Raw genomic sequence first — 23,041 nt, forward strand, 5'->3', positions numbered from 1 at the left:
AAACTTCCATTTGACCCACTTTATTGTGATATTCACTTTATTGCAGTAGTCTGGAACCCAACCTGCAACATGTCTGGGATATGCCTGTAATAGATATAGTCTCAGTAGTAGTTCCTTAAAAGCTATAGAAAAGGTTCTTTGTATGACTGATGAATTGATCAATACTTGAGAGCATCTATGGGTGCAGTCTTAAGTCATAGTGCTGTGAAGCCTTTTCTAAATGAAATGAGGTTGATGTGGATCAAGTTGGGGGGGGGGGGGGGGTAACAGTCTGCTCATGGCCAGGACATGGAGCTGGGCTGAGGTAGAGAGGCAAGTCATAGCATATCCCTTCTTGCACTAGAGATACTCAACCTGAATTCTGGAGCAAAAAGGGAGATACAAAGACCAGGTCCAAGAGAGAAGGAATATGAGGACAAAGTCTAAGAGTGAAGCTAATTTGCCATGTTTCTTCAGGAATCTCTGGTCATTTCCCTGTCTTCTCTGGGGTCTCATTGACATAGAACAGACAGTCTGTTACCTTGACAGGATCCTCACCAGGTTAACCCAAACCACCTTTCATTGCAACAGGAAATTATCATATGTGTCCTCTTCCCAATCTGTTCCTTGGCATGTGGGACGTGAAGGAATCCCAAGGGTGTAAGTGTGGAGGGAGGGTAGACCTGGGCAGTCACATGCCCTACCCAGAGTTGGCCAGAGAGGAGCATGACCCCATGGGAAATCTTAGAATGAGAGTGTTCTACAGGCACAATTTACCTCTATTTCAACTGTTACCATTAAAATGTTTTGAAACACATCCCTTCAAAATTTTCAGAAAAATACAGCAAACCCTAGGCTGAAACAGAAAATGCTTGCCCTCAAATCACCCTGTCCTTTCTGTAACAGCACTTATCACACTGTAATTGCTTGTTTTCTTGTCTGTCTTTCTGGCTGAATAATAAATAAGTTTCAGAGGGCAAGACCGTGTAACCTCATTCCTCACTATATCTCTGGCACCTATCATTTGTGTTCAATAAATACTTGTTGAATAATGTTGAACAAAAGCCTTCCCACATGTCTCTCCTTTAGCTATTTCTACTGTTCTTAATCCTGACCCAATTTCTTCCTAGGCAAAGAGACTGTCTCTCATTCGGACTTCAGAGGCTTGAAGCTGGAGGTTTGGAATCAAAATTATTGTCTAGTATTTTGTTTTATTAATTTTTAGTAGAGTTGTATTAATAACAAGGGTATATATCAAATATTCTTTTCTCTCTAATCTTCTCTATTTCCTATACCGTAATTCTTTCAAAAGAAAATTCCTGTGCTTTGTGGAAATCCCTACTACCCTTTTGCCTAAATTTTAAAGAAAACTAATGACAACATGGCATTTACTGAATGTTTACTATATGCCAGCCAGCTTCTGTTCTAAACACTTCATAAGTACAAAACCATTTAAAACTCTCCCCAATTGGGAGGGGAGGGTGGGTGATGGGTATTGAGGAGGGCACCTTTTGGGATGAGCACTGAGTGTTGTATGGAAACCAATTTGACAATAAATTTCATATATTGAAAAAATAAAAAATAAAAAAATAAAAAATTTTAAAAATAAAAAAATAAAAAATAAAATTAAAGTCAATCATTTACTTAAATAAAAAAGCAATTTCCTAAGAAAAAATTTTAAAAAAATAAAACTCTCCCCAATTCTATGGGGTAGGTAGTTATTATCTCCATTTACAAATAAGGAAAAAGAGACAGAGAATAATTTATAATTTTTTTAATGTTTATTTCCAAAGGAGAGAGTGACAGAGCGTGAGTGGGGGAGGGACAGAGAGAGAGAGAGAGAGAGAGAGAGAGAGAGCGAGCGAGAGAGAGAGAGAGACAGATCTGAAGCAGGCTCCAGGCTCTGAACTGTCAGCACAGAGCCCGACGTGGGGCTCGAACTCACAAACTGCGAGATCATGACCTGAGCCAAAGTCGGACGCTTCGGAGTTACCCAGGGGCCCTGAGACAGAGAATAATTTACAGAGGTGCCTAAGATCCAGGGCTATACATACAGCTGTGCAGATTGTACACCACACAACTCTAGTGGGAGCCATTATATGGCCTATATGCCATTATATGCTGTATGCAGTTGCTTTGCCAAGACCACAGAGCTGGTAATCAGTGCAGATAAGATGCTAACCCAGGCACTCTGGCTCCAGCCCCTACTTTTTTTTTTTTTTTCAATATATGAAGTTTATTGTCACATTGGTTTCCATACAACACCCAGTGCTCATCCCAAAAGGTGCCCTCCTCAATACCCATCACCCACCCTCCCCTCCCTCCCACCCCCCAACAACCCTCAGTTTGTTCTCAGTTTTCAAGAGTCTCTTATGCTTTGTCCAGCCCCTACCCTTAACCATTACACTAATCTAGGGCTTTTTCCTTTCACATAATTTGAGCGAGCCCCTGTGGGGTTATGCTTGGAGTTGGCAATATCCACCCCTCAAAGCTCACTACTGGTGAGTCCCTGATTCCGTCAAGGTCACTTCTTTTATATTATTTGGGGACTACTCATTATCATGCATATTGTTTTTATAATCTAGTTAAACAGAACCTCCAAGTAGCTAGAGCTATGATGGGTAAGTCACGGGTAGAAGCTGAAGAAATAAGAGACTTTTTTTTTCTTTTTTACCTTCCCTCATACCTTATAAAACCTTTTTTTTTCTTAATGCTAGCAGGACGCCTGAGGTCTCCCATACGTTCTTAATGCCAGCGTAGCAGAGAATAAAAATAAGCAGAGTTAGACTGTTCCAGGCCAATGGTTCTAAACATGTAGTTACACTAGCAGCAGCAGCATCACCCGGGAGCTAGGTAGAAATGCAGAATCTCAGGCCCACCCCCAATATACTGTATTTTAACAGGATCCCCACATGATTGATGTACACTTCAGGTTTGAGAAGGACTACTCTTGTCTCTTATTTGCTGCACTGTGATATAATCCCTTGCCTTCACCTCTTAGGTCCTCCATGCCCCCAAACCTGTGATACTATTCCATTAACTGCAAGAGCCTCGTATTCGTATTACGTGGGATTGCACAAAAGCAGGCTGTTCCATATTTGTGTTGGTGTGGGGCAGACAGAGCAGACTAGCTGAAGAAGGCAAGACATAGAGGAAATCAAGAGCTTGGTAAAAGCAGGAACTCAAAGCAAAAGATGAGGAGGAGACACAGACCCCCAAATTTCCAGTAATGTGGGAAGGGGCAGGGTTGCTGGTTCCATGTATGGTATGGGATGATAGCTATAAAGGAAAAATGACTGTTCCATGCCATTCATGTTAAAGGAAGAAACTCCTAAAAAGTAGGAGAGGAGGACTGGGAACAGGTATCTCTAAATTCACATTCAATTCTCTGTATGTTCTATATGTCAAACTTGGTTACTTCCTCATTCTAAGGAAAGGCATAAATATTTCTAGAAATAAATCTTTTTTCTGAGATTTCTGGTTTCAGTTAATCTGTATTTATAACTAAAGTCTCCATATAATGAAAATCCTAACTTGAATAATTTTAGTAAAGATCTTTCCATTAACTTCAACATAAACAAGGGCAGAAGCAGGACAAGTGAGTGACATATTTGTGCTACAGCCCAGGCAATGAATGGATGCCTCAAATGGATAATGAGATTATATTTGGCATATCAGCTCTAAATAACTTGAAAAAAATCTATTGGAATAAACCTGAGTTTGTCAATCAGAAATTCTAAAACATTATGAGCTCGATCAAGACTCATTTTCATTAACTAATTTAAATTTTTTTTTAACATTTATTCATTTTTGAGAGACAAAGAGAGACAGAGCATGAGCGGGGAAGGGGCAGAGAGAGAGGGAGACACAGAATCCGAAGCAGGCTCCAGGCTCTGAGCTGTCAGCACAGAGCCCAACGCAGGGCTCGAACTCACGAACTGCGAGATCATGACCTGAGCCAAAGTCAGACGCTCAACCAACTGAGCCACCCAGGCGCCCCTTAACTAGTTTAAACAGTACCCTTCCTCCCACCCCCGTGGGGAATCAAGTGTCCTAAACAGTGCAAGTTTAAGTTTACGTTGAAGAAATGTTTGTTTTGTAAACAATCTGCTTGATTTCCATTTCAGAAAACAGTACTGCACTTTCTTAAATAAACATACACTTGCTATATGATCTGGCCATCCCACTCTTAAGTATTTACCCAACATAACTGCAGGAAGATAGCCATACACAGATAGTACATAAATGTTCATAACAGATTTGCAAGAGCCTGAAGTTAGGAAAAAGCAAAAACAAAAATAAAAACAAAAAAAAAACCCCACAAATGTCCATTAACAGGTGAATGAACAAACAAATCACACACTATCCATACAATGAAATACAACTCAACAATAAAAAGCAAAGAACTATTTATATACATTAACAACATGGATGGATCTCAAGTTAAAAAGAGTACCCACTACATCACTGTATTTTATAAAACTCTAGAAAATGCAAACTAACCTGTCGTGATGGAAGGCACATTAGTGGCTGTCTGGGGAGCAGGGGCTTGGAAAGTGAACTACAAAGGGGCATCACTTTTGGGGTGATGGGTATATTTATTATCTCTATTGTGGTGATGGTTTAACAGTGTATATGTAAGTCAAAGCTCATAAAATTGTACACCATAAATATATACCATTTTTGTCAATGAACCCTCAGCAAAACTGTAAGAAAAACATGAAACCAAAAACTGTTTTAAAAATAATTATCAGCCATAAATTAATCACAAAAACACTAAGTGCTAAATATGTTCAACATTTTTAAAGCAAAAATGAACCACACCCTCCTATTTCATAGAAATCCTTCCAATCAATCTTACGTACCAATGGAGCCTGTTTTATTTCAGCATATTCCAATACTCAGTGGGTAGACCACTGTCATTTTGGATGCTAGAGTGCTTTCTTTGTGTCTCCATAAATTTTTTATTGAAATGGGCCTGAGAACAGAGGTCGTTCTCTGTAGTTGTGAGAAAAGAGATGCCCCCGCTTAAATATGGCATTTTGTTTGCCAAAAGTCTGGTTGAGTGTATGCTACATGCATTGCAAGCTCATTTATCAAATAAGATAAATCTGTGAGAGCACTTTGTAAATTGTAAGACACTAGAGAGGCAGAAGTTGTTACTGCCACTGCTTCTGTTGCTATTAATTAACCAGGATGGTGACTGGTGATTATGAATTCATTTGATCAATACAATTAGCTAATTTAGCAGACTCAAAGGGCAGAGTGAACCAATTCATTAATAATAAAGTTAACATGAACTGATATAGGAGTAAATGAGGTATACATTCCGTAGGCACACACCGCAAATGGGTGTGACCAGAACTGCTTCTTCCTTCTCTAAAGGAGTTATAATATTTATACATATATACACAGGTATGTGTTTGGGAGGGTATGAACATATGGCAGCCCCAGGGATTATTAAGACTATAAAGAAATAATAACGTTAGGTATAAGCTCTGGTCAATGAATGCCATAAACACCTAACAGGAGGTCAAATAAATGACCCTGAAATGAGAACCCCTCTCATTGGGGTGCCTGGGTGGCTCAGTTGGTAAGTGTTGGACTCTTAATTTCAGCTCAAGTCATGATCTTATGGTTAGTGAGTCAAGTCCCAGGTCGGGCTCTGAGCACACAGTGCAGAGCCTGCTCGGGATTCTCTCTCTCCCTCTCTCTCTGCCCCTCCACCACTCTCGCCCTTGCTGTCTCAAAAATAAATCATAAACTTAAAAAAAAACACTCTCACACTTTTCCACACATTACGGAGTATCATCTTTTTATTTAATTTTATGATTTATTTATTTATTTATTTATTTATTTATTTATTTTGAAATTTACATCCAAATTAGTTAGCATATAGTGCAACAATGATTTCAGGAGTAGATTTCTTAGTGCCCCTCACCCATTTAGCCCATCCCCCCTCCCACAACCCCTCCAGTAACCCTCAGTTTGTTCTCCATACTCTTCTGTTTTGTCGCCCTCCCTGTTTCTATCATCTTAAGACAAAGATATCTCACAATCTCCTGTGTTATAGAAGCTTCTCTTTCTACCCCCTACATTTTACCTTTCCTGTTTTGTTCCTGACTTCCTCCCTTTAATTCCCTCCGGTCTGCTGTGCTCTTGTAGGATAAATCAAAAGTTCAATTTTCTCTGCCTCTTTCTCTTCCTAGGCCTTTTCTTTCCTGCAGGGATAATCTATGTCAGTCAAATCTTTACACATCTCCTCCTTTCACAAAGTTTTCTCAGAGCAATGTCACAATGCTAAGTTTTGCTGTTATTTGTTGTTTTTCTTGCTCATTTTGAGGACAGCACACACAAAAAGATCTTTGAGTGCTTCCTTATTTGCACATTCCAAAGAATTTGAAATGAAAACATATTTTTCTGCTTCTTAGCTGAAGCTTTAAAAACCTGGAATTATCCCTGACTCATGCCTCTCTTACATTTCTGAGCCTGGAGAAGGTCTGGGATTATCTTTCTTACACCTGATTCACCTTCTCAATTCACCATATAATGGATTAAAAAAAAAAAAAAACAATCACTATAGTAATCATTTAATTAGTGGAAGCCTTATAGACCCCAAATTATGAACAACGTAACATGATGATATAAATGTTGGATTTAGATTTTAAATAGCGTGAATGTTTGTATGGAGAAAAGAGTAAATGACTGGATTATCTGGTAGCACTGGTAAGAACCACAATACCCTCTTAGCCTCATAAAGATAGAGACTCCTCTCCCACAAACCCGTTGGATTAGCAGTATCTCTTTGGCCAGCCATGCACACTGCTTGCCGTGCTGGGAACTGATGACTGAAGAGGTCATTGTGATTAAAGGAAGCATAACCCAGGGTCCTAGAGGACCTTCAGGATGCTGAGATCTTGGTCTCTATTAGCATGGACTGAGGAGCACCCAGCTGGAGAGACTGCAGGATATACCTCCCACACACAGGGGAACCCTCCCACGGATGGAAGGAACTAACAAAACTTCTATTTTTAACGTGAATGTCTATGTATATGACTGCTCTTTGTTGTAAGATGCAGCCAAAAGGTAAAACATCCGACGTGACAGCGCCTGTCCACCATCAACACAATCCACAAACCAATCCAAGTCCATGTGATTTTCCTTCCAAATATTCATTTCATTATTTCTCATTACTGGTATCCAGCCCACGCCTTGGTTTTATTCATGTGCAGACTATATAGCTATCTTAAGAAAGGCCTGCCATGTGACATTCACTTCATATACATTTTTATTAATTCTCACAGTAGCGTTGCAAACCAACAGTAAAGCTTTTACAAATGAGAAATGGAGGAAAGCTATTATTTTTGTCTGCCTAACAACCCCTGTCTTTCCCTCATCATCTTTTGGGACATGGCTCCTTCCCCATCCATTTGCACAGTACTAATGGTAGTGCCCTTTCCCCTCCTCCCAGGCATGTTTAGGTCAACTACGAAACCACACACTCCTGCCAGAGGGATGGTCCAGGACTGCCCTGAAAACAGTGACACAACAACAACAACAACAACAACAACAACAACAACAGCTTTGCACTGGCCACTATTTCAAATGTTGTAACTATTTTAAGGCATTCAATCTTCACAACAACCCTATGACATAGGTCCTAATATTTTGCTCATCTATCAGATGAGGACATGAGACACAGAAGGTTAGGGAACCTGCCTAAGATCACAAGCTAGCTCATAAATTCTTTTCTCAGAATTTAATAACTGTAGCTAAGGGAAGAGTCTGTTCTTGCTGGTGAAGGAACTAGGAACAGGGGAGTGGGCACAGTCACCAGTACCCACCTTCATTACTCCATAGTGGAAACCACCCTGCACCCTGCTCTTCCTCAGAGAGGAAAAGAGTTCCCACAGGTTTTAAATCTCTAGTTCCATTTCTTGAATACCACTGCCCCCAGCCCCAGCTGCCTCAGTTCTTGTTTTCCCAACAGTTGGCTACTCAGCTCTCCCTTAGCTTTGGAAGTCAATCCAGTAATTGTCCAGTTTTAAAAATTCTGTTTTTAAACCTAGATTTAATTTTCAATCACTTGCTAGCAAATGATTACTGACCAACTGCCTTGAAAACAATGACACAGAAAAAGGAGCCTCAGAGAGGCTAGGCTTTTCTGATTTGAAAGCACCTGTCTATCCTGCCTGACCACATACACTCCTCACTGACCTGCTGTCCAAAGAATCACCACTGCAGCTTCTTCCGCTCACCACTGCACAGGTAGCCTTTCTTAAATATTGTTTTCATCATTCTTCAATTTTGCCAATAGTTTCCCACATTTTCTGATGCATCAAATGCACTGCCTCTGCCCAGTTTTCGATGGCCTCCAAATCAGGCCTCACTTAAATTGGAAAACCTTCCAGCCATCTCCCACCCATCAAGGACCTAGCCCAACCCATGTCTTTCACACTTCTGTTATTCCTTCACTCAAGCCCTTTCAAATGACAAATCAAACTCATTAATGACACAGTTCAAGTCTTGCTCCTTTCCAGAAATCCTGATTAATCATTAATAATTTCTTCAACCAAGAGTACTGAAACCACTTTGTTTGGAAGCTAATTTAACAAGGCAAGTGGAACCAGTGTATTTGTCTTCATATTTATAAATAGTTTTATTTCATTTGTTAGCTATTTCATGAAAATACTGCTGATTGGAAAGTATGAAATTGGAGTTATTTTAAAAAAGAACAACTGTAGAATAGATTCCATTTTAAGAAATTGTGAAGCTGACTTCCTCGATACTTTTTTCTTTCAGTGAAATGGCTCATGTTTTAGTTTCTGTTCAGTGAAAAACACACCAGAATTCAGATAAAAATCCAACTATGAAAAAACAGCACTATGACTTTCTCCAAACATCTATTTCTTAGCTGAAATATATTGCCTTTCTTACAAGGAAGGCGTTCAAAGCCCTTTCTCTGAGTAAGGTGAGCTGCTCCCCCTTATGGTCTTCAGGGAAGCTGGGTTTGCATCCCTCACATCCCAAAACAATTCATTCCTTAACACACTCAGGAATACTGCAATCCAATTAGTAGCAAATCACAAAGCCCGCTAATGCCAGGATCCACAACCATCATTGTCCTTCAAAATGCTATTTATATCTCCCTTCTTCTGAACTTCAGTCTATGTAATTTTTTTTTTTCAGTAAAAGCTGCTTGGGTCCTTGACTTGGAACCATTTATATCGAACTTAAGATCTCCACTTTTCCTAGATAACACTCTATACAAGCCTTGTTTGACTTGTTCTCTAATCCCCACAACATCCAAAAGTGATTTTTAAAAGGTAAATCAATAAAACATTTAGAAGATGATATGGGAAATACCCTCATGCCTCCAGGATAAGAAAATGACTTCTTCAACAGAATGTAAAAAGTACTAATATTAGGTAGAAGCTAGATGTGAGCAGTGGAAGGAACACCCCCAGGCAGAGTCCCACGACCTTGATGTGGGAGAGGGAATGATTATAGAGACAGGAGCGGAGGGGAGACAAGAAGAGTGATAAATAGGTTACACATTAGAAACCTGGGACACAACATCCAGATCCTGCTGCTTCCAAGACCTTGGCGCTGACAGACCAAGAGCCACATGTGCAGAGCATGGCTCTCCATCCCCACTGGAGAAAGACTGCCATGACAGTTCTGGTACAAATCTTGTCAATGGTTGAAAATGATTGGAAACAGCCTCCATTAGAAACCACCCCACTGTGCGCCACAGCTCCTCCCAGCCCAGAAAGTCCCAATAGCGTCCAATCCCCAAACAACCTCTGGGCTGGTACCGTGTTGGAAACCTGCCTGCTCTCCCACCTTGAGAGTGTGCTTCTCCTTTAATAAACTGTTTTGTGCTTGCTACTTTCCTTCTGTCTTTATTCCACTGCAGAATCCTCGCATAAATCTTTACCTAGGGAATCCAAGAACTGAGACTTCCATTCATACAATGCAGACACTCCTACTGGTAACACTAATAGCAAAGGGAAAAATTGACAAATTTGATTTCATTGAAATTAAAAATGTATGTTGATCAAAAGACACATTTAAGACAGTAAAAAGGCAAGCCACAGACTGGGAGGAGATATGGGGATACATATAACTACAAAGCAATAGGAAAAATCAGCCCATTAAAAAAAATGAGGAGGAGCCTTGAAACAGCACTACACACACACACACACACACACACACACACACAAGAAAAAAAGAAAAAAGAAAGAAATCCAAACAGAATGTTAAAAGTGACAAATTTCATTAGTAATCAGGGAAGTGCAAATAAAAATGCAATGAGATATTATTAATCACCTACTGAAAGAGTTAAAATTCAAGACTCAGAATAACGTTTGTATAACGAAGTCTCATATACCACTGGTTGAGGCATAAGCTGTTACCACCATTTTGAGAAAAATTTGGCATTGTCCACAGAAGTTGGAATATTTATTCTACGACATAGCAATCCATTCCACTCCTTTTTATATCTATCTATATCTATCTATGTACACATATACACACACATATACACACACACACACACACACACACACACACACACACACACATATGTGTTTGAGCCCCACATCGGGCTCTGTGCTGACAGCTCAGAGCCTAGAGCCTACATGAAATCCTGTGTCTCCCTTTCTCTCTGCACCTCCCCCATTTGTGCTCTGTCTCTCAATAAACAAATAAACAATAAAAAAAATGTTTTTAAATGCACTGTGGAGCAAAGAAGTCAGAAAGAGAGAATTGTATGATTGTATTTACATGAAGTTTAAAACTCAGGCAAAACTAAACCATAAAAGGTAAGGATAGTGGTTACTTTTAGATGAGAGAATTCATTGAGATGTATAGTTATGATCTATGTAATTTTCAACGTGTTATGTTAAACTTCAGTTAATAATATATTAAAAATTATTGGTACTAGCAGTTAAAAATCGTTGGATTTCTCACAACATTTTCAATAGAACAATTTGGCTAAAACCAGGTTTAAAGTTTTTACAGAAAGTGAAAATAAGGAAGAAATAGAGATAGATAAATGTTGAAAAGAGGGGAGCAACCAGTACCAGATCACCCAAACATAAACAATGGACCAGCCTATCTATGTGCATATTAAATTTGTCTTTATTTTCACTTTAGTGAGAATCTCCACAAAGTTGCTCTACTTCCTATTATTTAAATTAACCAACCATAGTTAACCATAAACTGAATAATGAACATTTATAGCCCTATCTACAGAGACAAGAAGCATTTTCAGTTTGAGAGAGAAATGGCCAATAATGAAGCAAAAATAGTTTTGAGTTTGCATTAATATTATATAACTTAAAAATTTGTTTTTAAAATAGTAAGTATTGAAAAGTGAGTTTTCATGATCAATACAGTTTATCTTAAGTTCCAATAGCAATATGTCTTCAGTATTCCTGTTCTGTTTTGCACATTCTGGGTAAGATGATTCAGCAACACTTACTGTAATTAAAAACTTAATATAAATATAGGAAATATACTCCATTATAAAAGTTAATGCAGAGGCAAATGGAACAAAATAAATTTTCATTAAAAAAAGTAATTAATAAGAACTTTGCTGTCCGTGTTCCTAAGTCTGATTTCCTCATGAGAATTAGTTTTTCAGTCTTCCATTTTGGAACTTGCTTACTTTCTTTTTATATAACACAAAGAACCATTATCATTTAATTAAAATTATGCCATTAAATAAGTGACCTTTCACTTCATAAGACTTGGTGCTAAGTTTGATTCAAATTCCAAGTTTAAAGCACTCTTAGATGGAGGCAGAGGTATATATGTGAGTCTCAGATTCAGGGAGCTAGCTTTAATGCAGCTCTTTGTGAATTAATGTTTTCTGCCTAAGTCATGTACTCAGACTGCACATCTTTAGGAATGGTGCCCCTTGGGAGGGATTGCTGAAACCCTAAGTCACAAATTTGATTGAGAGTATTAAATCAATCCCATGGTCACAAAGCTATCCAAAATATTTTGAAATGTTGATCAAATTTTCAATTCCATACAATCATAATTTATGAAGGTATTCTCCAAATGAAAGTCAAATCCATTTTGGAAATATGCCAAAAGTGTAAACTTATTAACACAAACCTTTTTTTTTTTAATTGTTATGAGGTTAAGACTACTGGATCAAAGGACATGATAACTTTCCAAGCTATAATTATACAGTCAGGTTGCCTTCCAAAAATATGAATAGTAGGTTCTTTTCTGTGTGCTAGATTCTTTTTTATTTGGATTTTTGACCTTTTTCTTTTTGGCATCTTGTTGTTGGTGGTGGAGAGGGAGAAAGTGAGAGAGAGCAAGGGAGAGGAGCAGAGAGAGAGAGAGAGAGAGAGAGAGAGAGAGAGCCTTAAGCAGGCTCCATGCTCAGCACAGAGCCCAACATAGGGGTCCATCCCACAACCCTGGGATCATGACCCGAACTGAAATCAAGAGTCAGATGTTCAACTGACTGAGCCACCTAGGCACCCCTCTTTTTGGTATTTTAAATTATACTTACAATGTTAAGATGAAGCCATTGCCATAATACATTAATGTATTCATCTCAAACATGTGAAGCAAAGTGTCTCCAAAGCCCCCTGATAAGACTGCTACAGAGATGTTAAAATAGCCCTGATTCTTGTTCCTTCTGAAATCTGGTTAGCAAATTCTTCTAATACATTCATCTTTTATTGGTCTGTTACTTGCGGCCAACAACCTCTAACTGAAATACCTCCCTACATGTAGGACATTTGCAGATAATTCACCTTTCCATTTGGACCTTAAGCCACAAAGAGTAAAGATGAATTAAGACAGACCTAAGACCAGGGAGTAGTTAAGATGGTGGAGCAGCATGGAGACCCTGAGCTTGTACTGTCCCTGAAATGCAGCTAGACCAGCACCAAATAATTTTGAACACATGGATATTGATCTGAGGATTAATGTAACAGTCTGCATAACTTGAGCCACAAAACTCGGCAGGTACACAGTGTAGAGAGGTGAACTGGGGGAGAGAAAATCCATGGAGGGTAGGGAGGTTTTTTTTTTTTTACAGAGAACAGAGAAAGAAAAAGGGGAGAGTGTGTTGCACTGGGATCATGCAAAATCACTCCCCCTGAAAGTAGCTGGAGAGAAAGAGAGATAAAGAGTGAAACCATTCACAGGATACTGAACTAGAAATATGTTCCCCAAGACCATTGATTGGAAGAAAGGAGAAGGTTTCAATACCACCAGGATTCTATCAACATTGGAGCAGAGTGTTTGAAGTTTCAGAGTTCAGTGCCTGGGAGTGCTCTGGTGAGGAAGTAGGGAGAATCCCCAGGAGAAGACAATGTGGTCTGAGGAGTCCATGTGCCACATGGGAAGAAGCGGTTACCATGCTTGGAGTGCATTTGGTAGAGGCCATAGCGCCTCCCCACAGGCAAAGGTCCCAGTGACCCTGTGACCCTGGAGAGCAGCCATGTTTGCTGGTATTGAGACAAAGATGCCAGAGTGCAGGGAAATGTGGCACCAGCTGTGTTTTGTGATTTGCCTTATTCTTTGAACCTCTGCCACTACACTATCACATGAATATTTTCTGTGGCAAGCATGCACCCAGCCACTGCTCAGTGAGACCAACCCTCAGAAAGTCAGCATGGGTCCAAGCTGCAGGGGTCTCTGAAGTGTGGGGTTTTGTAACACAATGCCATCTGAGATAAAACTGTGGAGGGAGCTGATGCCTGGCAGACAAACAGCTTAGACACGGGTAGGGTAGAGGCAGAGAGTGGACAGAAGCCTAAGACAAAGGAGGGGTGCTTGATAGCGGGTCAATAAGAGTGCAAACTTCCTGTGCCAGAGACTAGGGAGCCGGGCGAAGCCATTTCTACCTCTCCCCCATCCCCACACACAGGGGTCCACCCCACTAAGCTAAGCTAGTGGAGAACGGAGCCATTACACCAAGTCCCACCAAACTGAGCCCTCCAAGCACATCCCCCAGAAGATAAGCACAAGTCACTCCACCTGCTTAGTGTACAGACTATAGAGTGTTTCATAGTTTCATGAGGGAAAACTGGATGTAACTTCATTTGGGTTTTTTTCTGTTGGGCTCACTTACTTGTTCATTTTCTTTGCTTCTATTCTTGCTTACATTGTTTTCTTTTTTCTTTCTTTCTCTTCTCTCTTTTTCTTGGATACAGAAAAAGAAAAATTTGTTTTTGTTTTTTTACTTTATCTTTTATTTTTAAAAAATTTTTACTCTATTTCATTTATTTTATTCAATTTTATTATTTAATTTTTCAATTTTTTCTTACTTTTTCTTTCCTTTCCATTTTTCTCTATTGTATCAAGCTTCTTTCAACAAGAGGACTGAAACACACCTAGTATCTAGCTTCCTTTATTTATTTTTTTGTTTTGTTTTAAATTTTTTAATTTTATCATTTTTTTTTTTTTTGCTTCATCCAAAATGACAAAATGAAGGAATTCACCCCAAAAGAAAGAACAGGAAGATATGACAGCCAGGGACATAATCAACACTGATATACTAAATGTCAGAACTAGAATTTAGAGCCATAATAATAAGAATACTAACTGGGGTTGAAAAAAACATAGAAAACACCTTTCTGTGGCGATCAAAGAAATAAACTCTAATCAGGTTGAAATTAAAAATGCTATAACTGAGGTGTAATCTCAAATGGATGCCACAATGGCAAGGACAGACAAAGCAGAACAGTGAATCAGCAATATAAAAGATAAAATTATAAAGAATAATGAAGCAAAACAAAAGAGGGAAACAAAGACAAAAGATCATGGTATAAGACTTTGAGAGCTCAGTGACTTATTAAAAAGGAAGAACATCCAAAACATAGGAGTCCCAGAAGATGAAGAGAGAGAAAAATGGGCAGAAGGTTTATGTGAGCAATTAAACTGGAAAACTTTCCTATTCTGGGGAAGAACATCAAAACCCAAGAAGCACAGAGAACTTCCATTAGATTCAACAAAAACCTACCATCAGCAAGGCATATCAAAGTCAAATTCACAAAATACACAGACAAGGAAAGAATTATGAAAGCAGCAAGGGGAAAAAAAGTCCTTAACCTATAAAGGAAGAGAGATCAGGTTCACAGGAGATCTATCCACAGAAATTCGGCAGACCAGAAAGGAGTGGCAGTTTATTTTTTTTTTTTAATTTTTTTTTCAACGTTTATTTATTTTTGGGACAGAGAAAGACAGAGCATGAACGGGGGAGGGGCAGAGAGAGAGGGAGACACAGAATCGGAAACAGGCTCCAGGCTCTGAGCCATCAGCCCAGAGCCTGACGCGGGGCTCGAACTCACGGACCGCGAGATCGTGACCTGGCTGAAGTCGGACGCTTAACCGACTGCACCACCCAGGCGCCCCAGGAGTGGTAGTTTATATTCAACATGCTGAATTGTGAAAATATGCAGCTAAGAATTTTTTATTGAGTAAGGGTGTCATTCAAAATAGAAGAGATAGAGTTTCCCAGACCAAACAAAACAAAACAAAACAAAGCCAACAACAACAACAACAAAAACTGAAGGAGTTTAAGACCACTGAACCAGCTCTGCAGGAAATTTTAAGGGGGACTCTTTGAGTGTAGTAAAGATGAACAAAACAAAAAAGACCAAAAGCAATAAAGACTAGAAAGGACCAGAGAACATCACCAGAAACTCTACAGTTAACATAATGGCACCAAGTTCATATATTTCAGTACTCACTCTAAATGTAAATTGACTAATTTACATTTGGAACTAAAGGTTCCAATCAAAAGACATGGGGTATAAGAATGGATAATAAAACAAGACCCATCTATATGCTGCTTACAAGAGAGTCATTTTATTTTATTTTATTTTATTTTATTTTATTTTATTTAACCAAATATGAAAGATTTATTTTTAGAGGACTCCTCTGCAATAAAAATACCACTTGTTCGACTTGTCAGAAAATCATATTGTGTAAAAAGAAAAATTGTATGGACTATCTAAAAGTCAACACTGTGGCATAACCTATTGTTTTATTTATTTATTTATTTTGGATTTTTTTTATTAATATGAAATTTATTGTCAAATTGGTTTCCATACAGCACCCAGTGCTCATCCCAACAGGTGCTCTCCTCAATGCCCATCACCCACCCTCCCCTCCCTCCCACCCCCCATCAACCCTCAGTTTGTTCTCAGTTTTTAAGAGTCTATAAGAGACTCATTTTTTACCTAAAGACACCTGCAGATTGAAAGTAAGGGGATGGAGAATCGTCTATCATGCTAATGGTCATCAAAAGAAAGCTGGAGTAACCATACTTATATCAAACAAACTAGATTTTAAAATAAAGACTGTAACAAGAGATGAAAAAGGGCATTATATCATAACTAAGGGATCTATCCACCAAGAAGATCTAAAAATTATGAATATTTATGCTCCCAATGAAGAGAACCCAAATATATAAATCAATTAATCACAAACATAAAGAAACTCATTGATCATAATACCATAATAATAGGGAACTTTAACGCCCCACTTACAACAATGGGCAGATCATCTAAACAGCAAATCAACAAGGAAACAATGGCTTTGAATGACATACTGGGCCAGATGGACTTAACAGATATATTCAGAACATTTCATCCTACAGCAAAAGAATACACATTCTCCTCGAGTGTACATAGGAGATTCTCCAGAATAGATCACATACTGGGTCACAAATCAGCCTTCAACAAGTACAAAAAGGTCGAGATCACACCTTGCATATTTTCAGACCACAATGTTATGAAACTCGAAATCAACCACAAGAAAAAATTTGGAAAGACTATGAATACTTGGAGATTAAAGAACATCCTACTAAAGAATGAATGGGTTAACCAAGAAATTAAAAAGGAAATTAAAAAGAACATAGAAGTCAATAAAAATGAAAACACAACAGCCCGGAACCTCTGGAATGCCACAAAGGTGGTCATAAGAGGGAAGTAAACAGCAATCCAGGCTTTCCTAAAGAAGGAAGAAAGGTCTCAAATACACAACCTAATCTTACACCTAAGAGAGCTGGAAAAAGAACAGTAAATAAAGCCCAAAACCAGCAGAAGAAGGGAAATAATAAAAATTAGAGCAGAAATCAATGATATCAGAAAACAAAACAAAACAAAACAAAAAATAGTAGACCAGATAAAAAAAAACGGGAACTGGTTCTTTGAAAGAATTAACAAAACTGATAAACCCCTAGTCAGACTGAACAAAATGAAAAAGGAAAGGACCCAACTAAAATTATGAATGAAAGAGGAGAGATCACAACCAACACTGCAGAAATACTAATAATAGTAAAAGACTATTATGAGCAATTATATGCCAACAAATTGGGCAATCTGGAAGCAATGGACAAATTCCTAGAAACATATAAAATACCAAAAATGAATCAGAAAGAAATAGAAATAGAAAAGAAATGGGAAATTTGAACAGACCCATAACCAGTAAAGAAATTGAATCAGTAAACAAAAATCTCCCAAAAAAACAAGAGTCCAGGGACGGATGGCTTTCCAGGGGAGTGCTACCAAACATTTAAAGAAGAGTTAACACCCATTCTTTCTGAAGCTGTTCCAAAAAACAGAAATGAAAGAACAACTTCCAGACTCATTCTATGAAGCCACCATTACCTTGATTCCAAAATCAGACAAAGATCTCACTAAAAAGAACTACAGACCAATTTCCCTGATGAACATGGATGAAAAAAATTCTTTAAAAAAAATTTTTTTAATGTTTATTTATTTTTGACAGAGAGAGAGAGAGCATGAGTGGGGGAGGGATGGAGAGAGAGAGGGAGAGACAGAGAATCCGAAGCAGGCTCCAGGCTCCGAACTCCAAGCTCCAAGCTGTCAGCACAGAGCCCCATGTGGGGCTTGAACTCACAGACTGAGAGATCATGACCTGAGCCGAAGTTGGACACTCAACCGACTGAGCCACCCAGGCGCCCCTGGATGAAAAAATTCTAAACAAGATACTAGCAAACCGGATCCAACAACATATTAAAAGAATTATTCACCACAATCAAGTGGGATTTATTCCTGGGATGCAGACCTCATTCAATATCCACAAATCAATCAGTATGATATATCATATTAATAAAAGAAAAGATCAGAACCACATGATCCTCTCAACAGATGTAGAAAAGGAATTTGACAAAATACAGCACCCTTTCTTGATAAAAACCCTCAAGAAAGTAAGGATAGAAGGAACATACCTCAACATACCTCTACATACCTCAACATCTCATATATGAAGACCCATAGCTATATCCTCAATGGGGAAAAACTGAGAGCTTTCCCCCTAAGGTCAGGAACACACCAGGGATGTCCACTCTTACCACTGTCCACTGCTATTTAACATAGGGTTGAAAGTCCTAGCCTCAGCAATCATACAACAAAAAGAAATAAAAGGCACCAAAATGTATAAGGAAGAAGTCAAACTTATACTCTTCATGGATGATATGTTGCTGTATGTGGATAACCTAAAAGATTTCACCAAAAAAACCTGCTAGAACAGATACCAGAATTCAGCCAAGTCACAGTATATAAAATCAATGTACAGAAATCAGTTGGCTTTCCATACACCGATAATGAAGCAAATGAAAGAGAAAACAAGGAATTGATCCCATTTACAATTGCACCAAAAACCATAAAATACCAGGAATAAACCTAACTAAAGAGGTGAAAAATCTAAACAGTGAAAACTATAGAAAGCTTATGAAAGAAATTGAAGAAGACACAAAAAAATGGAAAAATATTCCAAACTCTTAGATTGGAAGAACAACTATTGTTAAAATGTCAATACTACCCAAAGCAATCTACATATTCAATGCAATCCCTATCTATCAAAATAACACCAGCATTCTTCACAGAGCTAAAACAAACAATTCTAAAATCTGTATGGAACCAGAAAAGACCCCAAATAGCCAAAGCAATCCTGAAAAAGAAAACCAAAGCTGGAAGCACCACAATTCTGGACTTCAATATGTATTACAAAGCTATAAACAAGACAGTATGGTACTGGCACAAAAACAGACACTTAGATCAATGGAACAGAAAAGAGAACCCAGAAATGGACACACAAATATATGGCTAACTAATCTTTGACAATCAGCAAAACTAAAAGGCAACTGATGGAATGGGAGAAGATATTTGCAAATGACATATCAGATAAAGGGTTTAGTATCCAAAATCTATAAAGAACTTATCAAACTCAACACCCCCAAAAAAATAATCCAGTAGAGAAATGGGTAAAAGACATAGGCACTTTTCCAAAGAAGACATTCAGATGGCTAACAAACACAGAAAAGATGCTCAACATCAGTCATTATCAGGGAAATACAAGTCAAAACCACAATGAGATACCACCTCACACCTGTCAGAATGGCTAAAATTAACAACTCAGGCAACAACAGATGTTGGTGAGGATGTGGAGAATGAGGGACCCTTTTACACTGCTGGTGGCAATGCAAACTGGTGCAGGCACTCTGGAAAACAGTATGGAGATTCCTTAAAAAGTTAAAAATAGAACTACCCAATGACCCGACAATAGCACCACTAGGTATTTATCCAAAGGATACACGTGTGCTGATTTGAAGGGGCACATGCACCCCAATGTTTACAGCAGCACTGTCAACAATAGCAAAGTATGGAAAGAGCCCAAATGTCCATCAACTGATGAATGGATAAAGAAGATATGGTGTATGTACACACACACACACACACACACACACACACACACACACACACACACACTGGAATATTACTCAGCCACTAAAAAGAATGAAATCTTGCCATTTACAACAATGTGGATGGAACTAGAGTGTATTAGGCTAAGCAAACTAAGTCAGAGAAAGACAAATATGTGATTTCACTCAAATGTGGAATTTAAGAAACAAAACAGAAGAATATAGCAGAAGGGAAGCAAAATTAAGATAAAAACAGAAAAAAAAAAGATAAAAACAGAGAGGGAGACAAACCATAAGAGACTCTTAAATACAAAGAACAAACTAAGGGTTGCTGGCAGGGTGTTGGATGGGGGGATGAGCTAAATGGGTGATGGACATTAAGGAGGGCACTTGTTAAACTCAGCACTGGGTGTTACATGTAAGTGATGAGTCATTAAATTCTATTCCTGAAATCATTATTACACTATATGTTAACTAACCTGGATTTAAATTAAAAAAAAAAAGACAGATGTAAGAGAAGTGTGAGTAAGTAAATATTTGGCTATGTTATTCCATTTCTTTGAAGACTTGACTAAGTAGGGATGAATGGACTTGCAGAGTAATATCCTCAAAGAAACTGGCATTTCTGATCCAGATGTATAAAGGCTGGGAGGAGGTAATACTAAAAATAATAAATAAATAAGTAAGTAAGTAAGTAAGTAAGTAAGTAAGTAAGTAAGTAAGTAAGGATTTGGATTGTCTGAACATGAAAGAGATTGGGGCTCTCCCTGAGTATAAAAGGAGTTTAAACATGATAAAAACAAATTAGTGTTTTATAGAGTAGGCACTAAAAGAATACAATCTGTCATCTTAAAAGGGACAAAATTTCAGAATGGATCAAGGCAAATAGTATAGTAGAAATTTTCATTACAGAAATAATTCAATAAATTTTTCTGTTTTCTCAGTAATAGTACCTTTTTGGTCTCCCTTTGGCAATTATTTATCTTTATATATTCAAAGATTCATCATCATTTATTTGAAAATAAAAATAGATTTGACTATTGTTAAGCAGAAACAGCCCCAAAACAGAGTCACTTGCTAAACCCCACCTTCATACCTAACTTAATTGCAGTTTCAGCCTGTCCCAGGAGTGGAATTTGAAACCAATCAGTGTGGAATTTCCTGATCAGCATTTGGGAGATAATCTGCTTGATAAGACCTCCTACCCTTTCCCCTAAGGGAAGGTGACCTTGCCTGAAACAATTCTGTCTTTTCTTTTGTTAGTAACTTTCTTGTCTTGCCCCATTTCTGCCTATAGAAGACTTCCATTTTTAGGTTCTTCGGGGGGAGCACCCTTCTGTTTGTTAAACAGAATGTTGCCTGATTCATGAATTGGTGAATAAATCCAAATAGGTCTTTAACTTCACTAGGTTGGTATTTGTTCATTAACACTGCACACTGATAATATGAAAAAGAAAGAAAAAGGTTAGAATATTTATGGAGGCTAAACTCACAGAGAATCTAGAGTCTTTGAGGCATGTTACCCCATTCCAAGGTGCTTTCTCCACACCAGCCCCTTGCTTAAATCCTTTCATGACCTCCCATTGCTCTCATAATAAAACCCCAAATTCCAAGACCTTGATATGGTCTGGCCCCTGTCTGCATCTCTAGGTTCACATCACATCATCCCTGTCTGACCCTCTACACTCCAACCATGCTGTTTTCTCTCAGATCCTCAATCATCTTGCTCCCTCTAACCACAGTGCCTTTATATATGCTCTCCTTCTTCCCAAGATCATCCTTCCTCCACATTACAATGCCCCATTCCCAAATTAACTTAGCATAGACATTATTGCTCAGGGAAGGCTTACCTGCTCCAGCAACCAGGATAAACTCTTTAGCTCCTCACCCTCATATCACTGTACTCAACCAGGCTGTAAGTATACAATTATTTTTGTAATTATTTGATTTCAATTCTTTTCTACTAGACTGTAAGCCACATGAGAGTAGGGACTGCATCTGGTTTTACCTGCCCTTTTATCCCCTGCAACTAAAGCTAGCTGTGGTATAATGACTTGACAAATTAAGGAAAGAACCAGTTCCCTTGGTACCAATGTCAGGAGCAGAATCCTGGGCTGGCGACTGGAAGTTTGAGTTTGTCTAACTTGCTCATTTTTCCTGATACCCAGATATGGAGCTGAGAGAAATATGTGCAGGGCAGCCTTCCATGGGTTTGCAGTTCTGCAAAGATCTACAGGACCTGACATAGGTGTAGGTAGTGACGAGGGACCATAAGGCAAACTGAGGGCAAAGCACAAGCTAGCAAACCACCCCCTCACTCCCAGGTGGGATCTGTGTGAAATTCCTCAGGCATTCCTGGCTGCCCAAGAACAAAGGAAAGGACAGAAAACAAATGGTTAAACTGATGGTCTCCATCAGTTTACAAGTATCTCATCAGTGGCCTAATCTCCAGGAACTCCCTACTGTCTTAATGATAATGCTTTGCTAGAGGGAAAATTTTAGCTTGACAATAGCTAGACCTCCAGATATCTGGGAGTCTTCTTTAGCACGTGGAAATCTCTTTAAGAAACTTGAATTTATCTCCTTCCATAGTATATAACCAGTCACTCTTCACAACCCCAGTGCAGCTCTTTCTGCCCACAGGTCCTGTTCCAGTGCTTTAATAAAGTCACCTTTTTTGGACCAAATATGTCTCATGAATTCTTTCTTAGCCATTGGCTCTGGACCTCCATCACTCCAAAACCCCATTAGGTAGCATTCCATGCAGCCCTCTCTCCTCACAGGATTTAAGCAGATCCAGAGTGTTTGTTGGTAACATGTAGATGACCTTGAATTATTGCTTCTCATCTCTCAGAGAAAGCATTGATGGCCTAACAGGTATAAATAGAACATGCTTTGAACCTCTCTAGTGATACTGGAAGAAGGAAGGTGATGAGAAGCACTGTTTTGACATGCTTCTGTTTTCTAATTTCTTTAGGTTCAAGATCAAACATCTAAAAATATGACTACAGAACATGTACCCCAATGTTTACAACAGTACTTTCAACAATAGCCAAATTATCGAAAGAGCCTAAATGTCCATTAGCTGATGAATGGATAAAGAAGATGTGGTTTATATATACAATGGAATACTACTTGACCATGAGAAAGAATGAAATCCTGCCATTTGCATCAATGTGGAGGGAACTGGAAGGTATTATGCCAAGTGAAATAAGTCAGTCAGAGAAAAACATATATATGTTTTCACTCATATGTGGACCTTGAGAAACTTAACAGAAGACCATGGGGGAAGGGAAGGGAAAAATAGTTACACAGAGGGAGGGAGGGTGGCAAACCATAAGAGACTCTTAA

General features: G+C 38.6%; 1 long non-coding RNA gene across 1 annotated transcript in view; it reads right to left on the minus strand.

Annotated features, from left to right (window-relative positions):
• Positions 1–23,041, minus strand: part of LOC147583108 (uncharacterized) — a 73,224-nt gene that overhangs the window by 45,104 nt on the left and 5,079 nt on the right. Inside the window, exon 2 of the long non-coding RNA XR_015242831.1 lies at positions 14,090–14,160. This is a non-coding gene — a long non-coding RNA (uncharacterized LOC147583108). The remainder of the gene's footprint in view (positions 1–14,089; positions 14,161–23,041) is intronic.

This window comes from Puma concolor, chromosome A2, assembly GCF_028749965.1.
Source record: "Puma concolor isolate L17-30 chromosome A2, mPumCon1.1.hap2, whole genome shotgun sequence".
NCBI classification, from domain to species: Eukaryota; Metazoa; Chordata; class Mammalia; order Carnivora; family Felidae; genus Puma; species Puma concolor.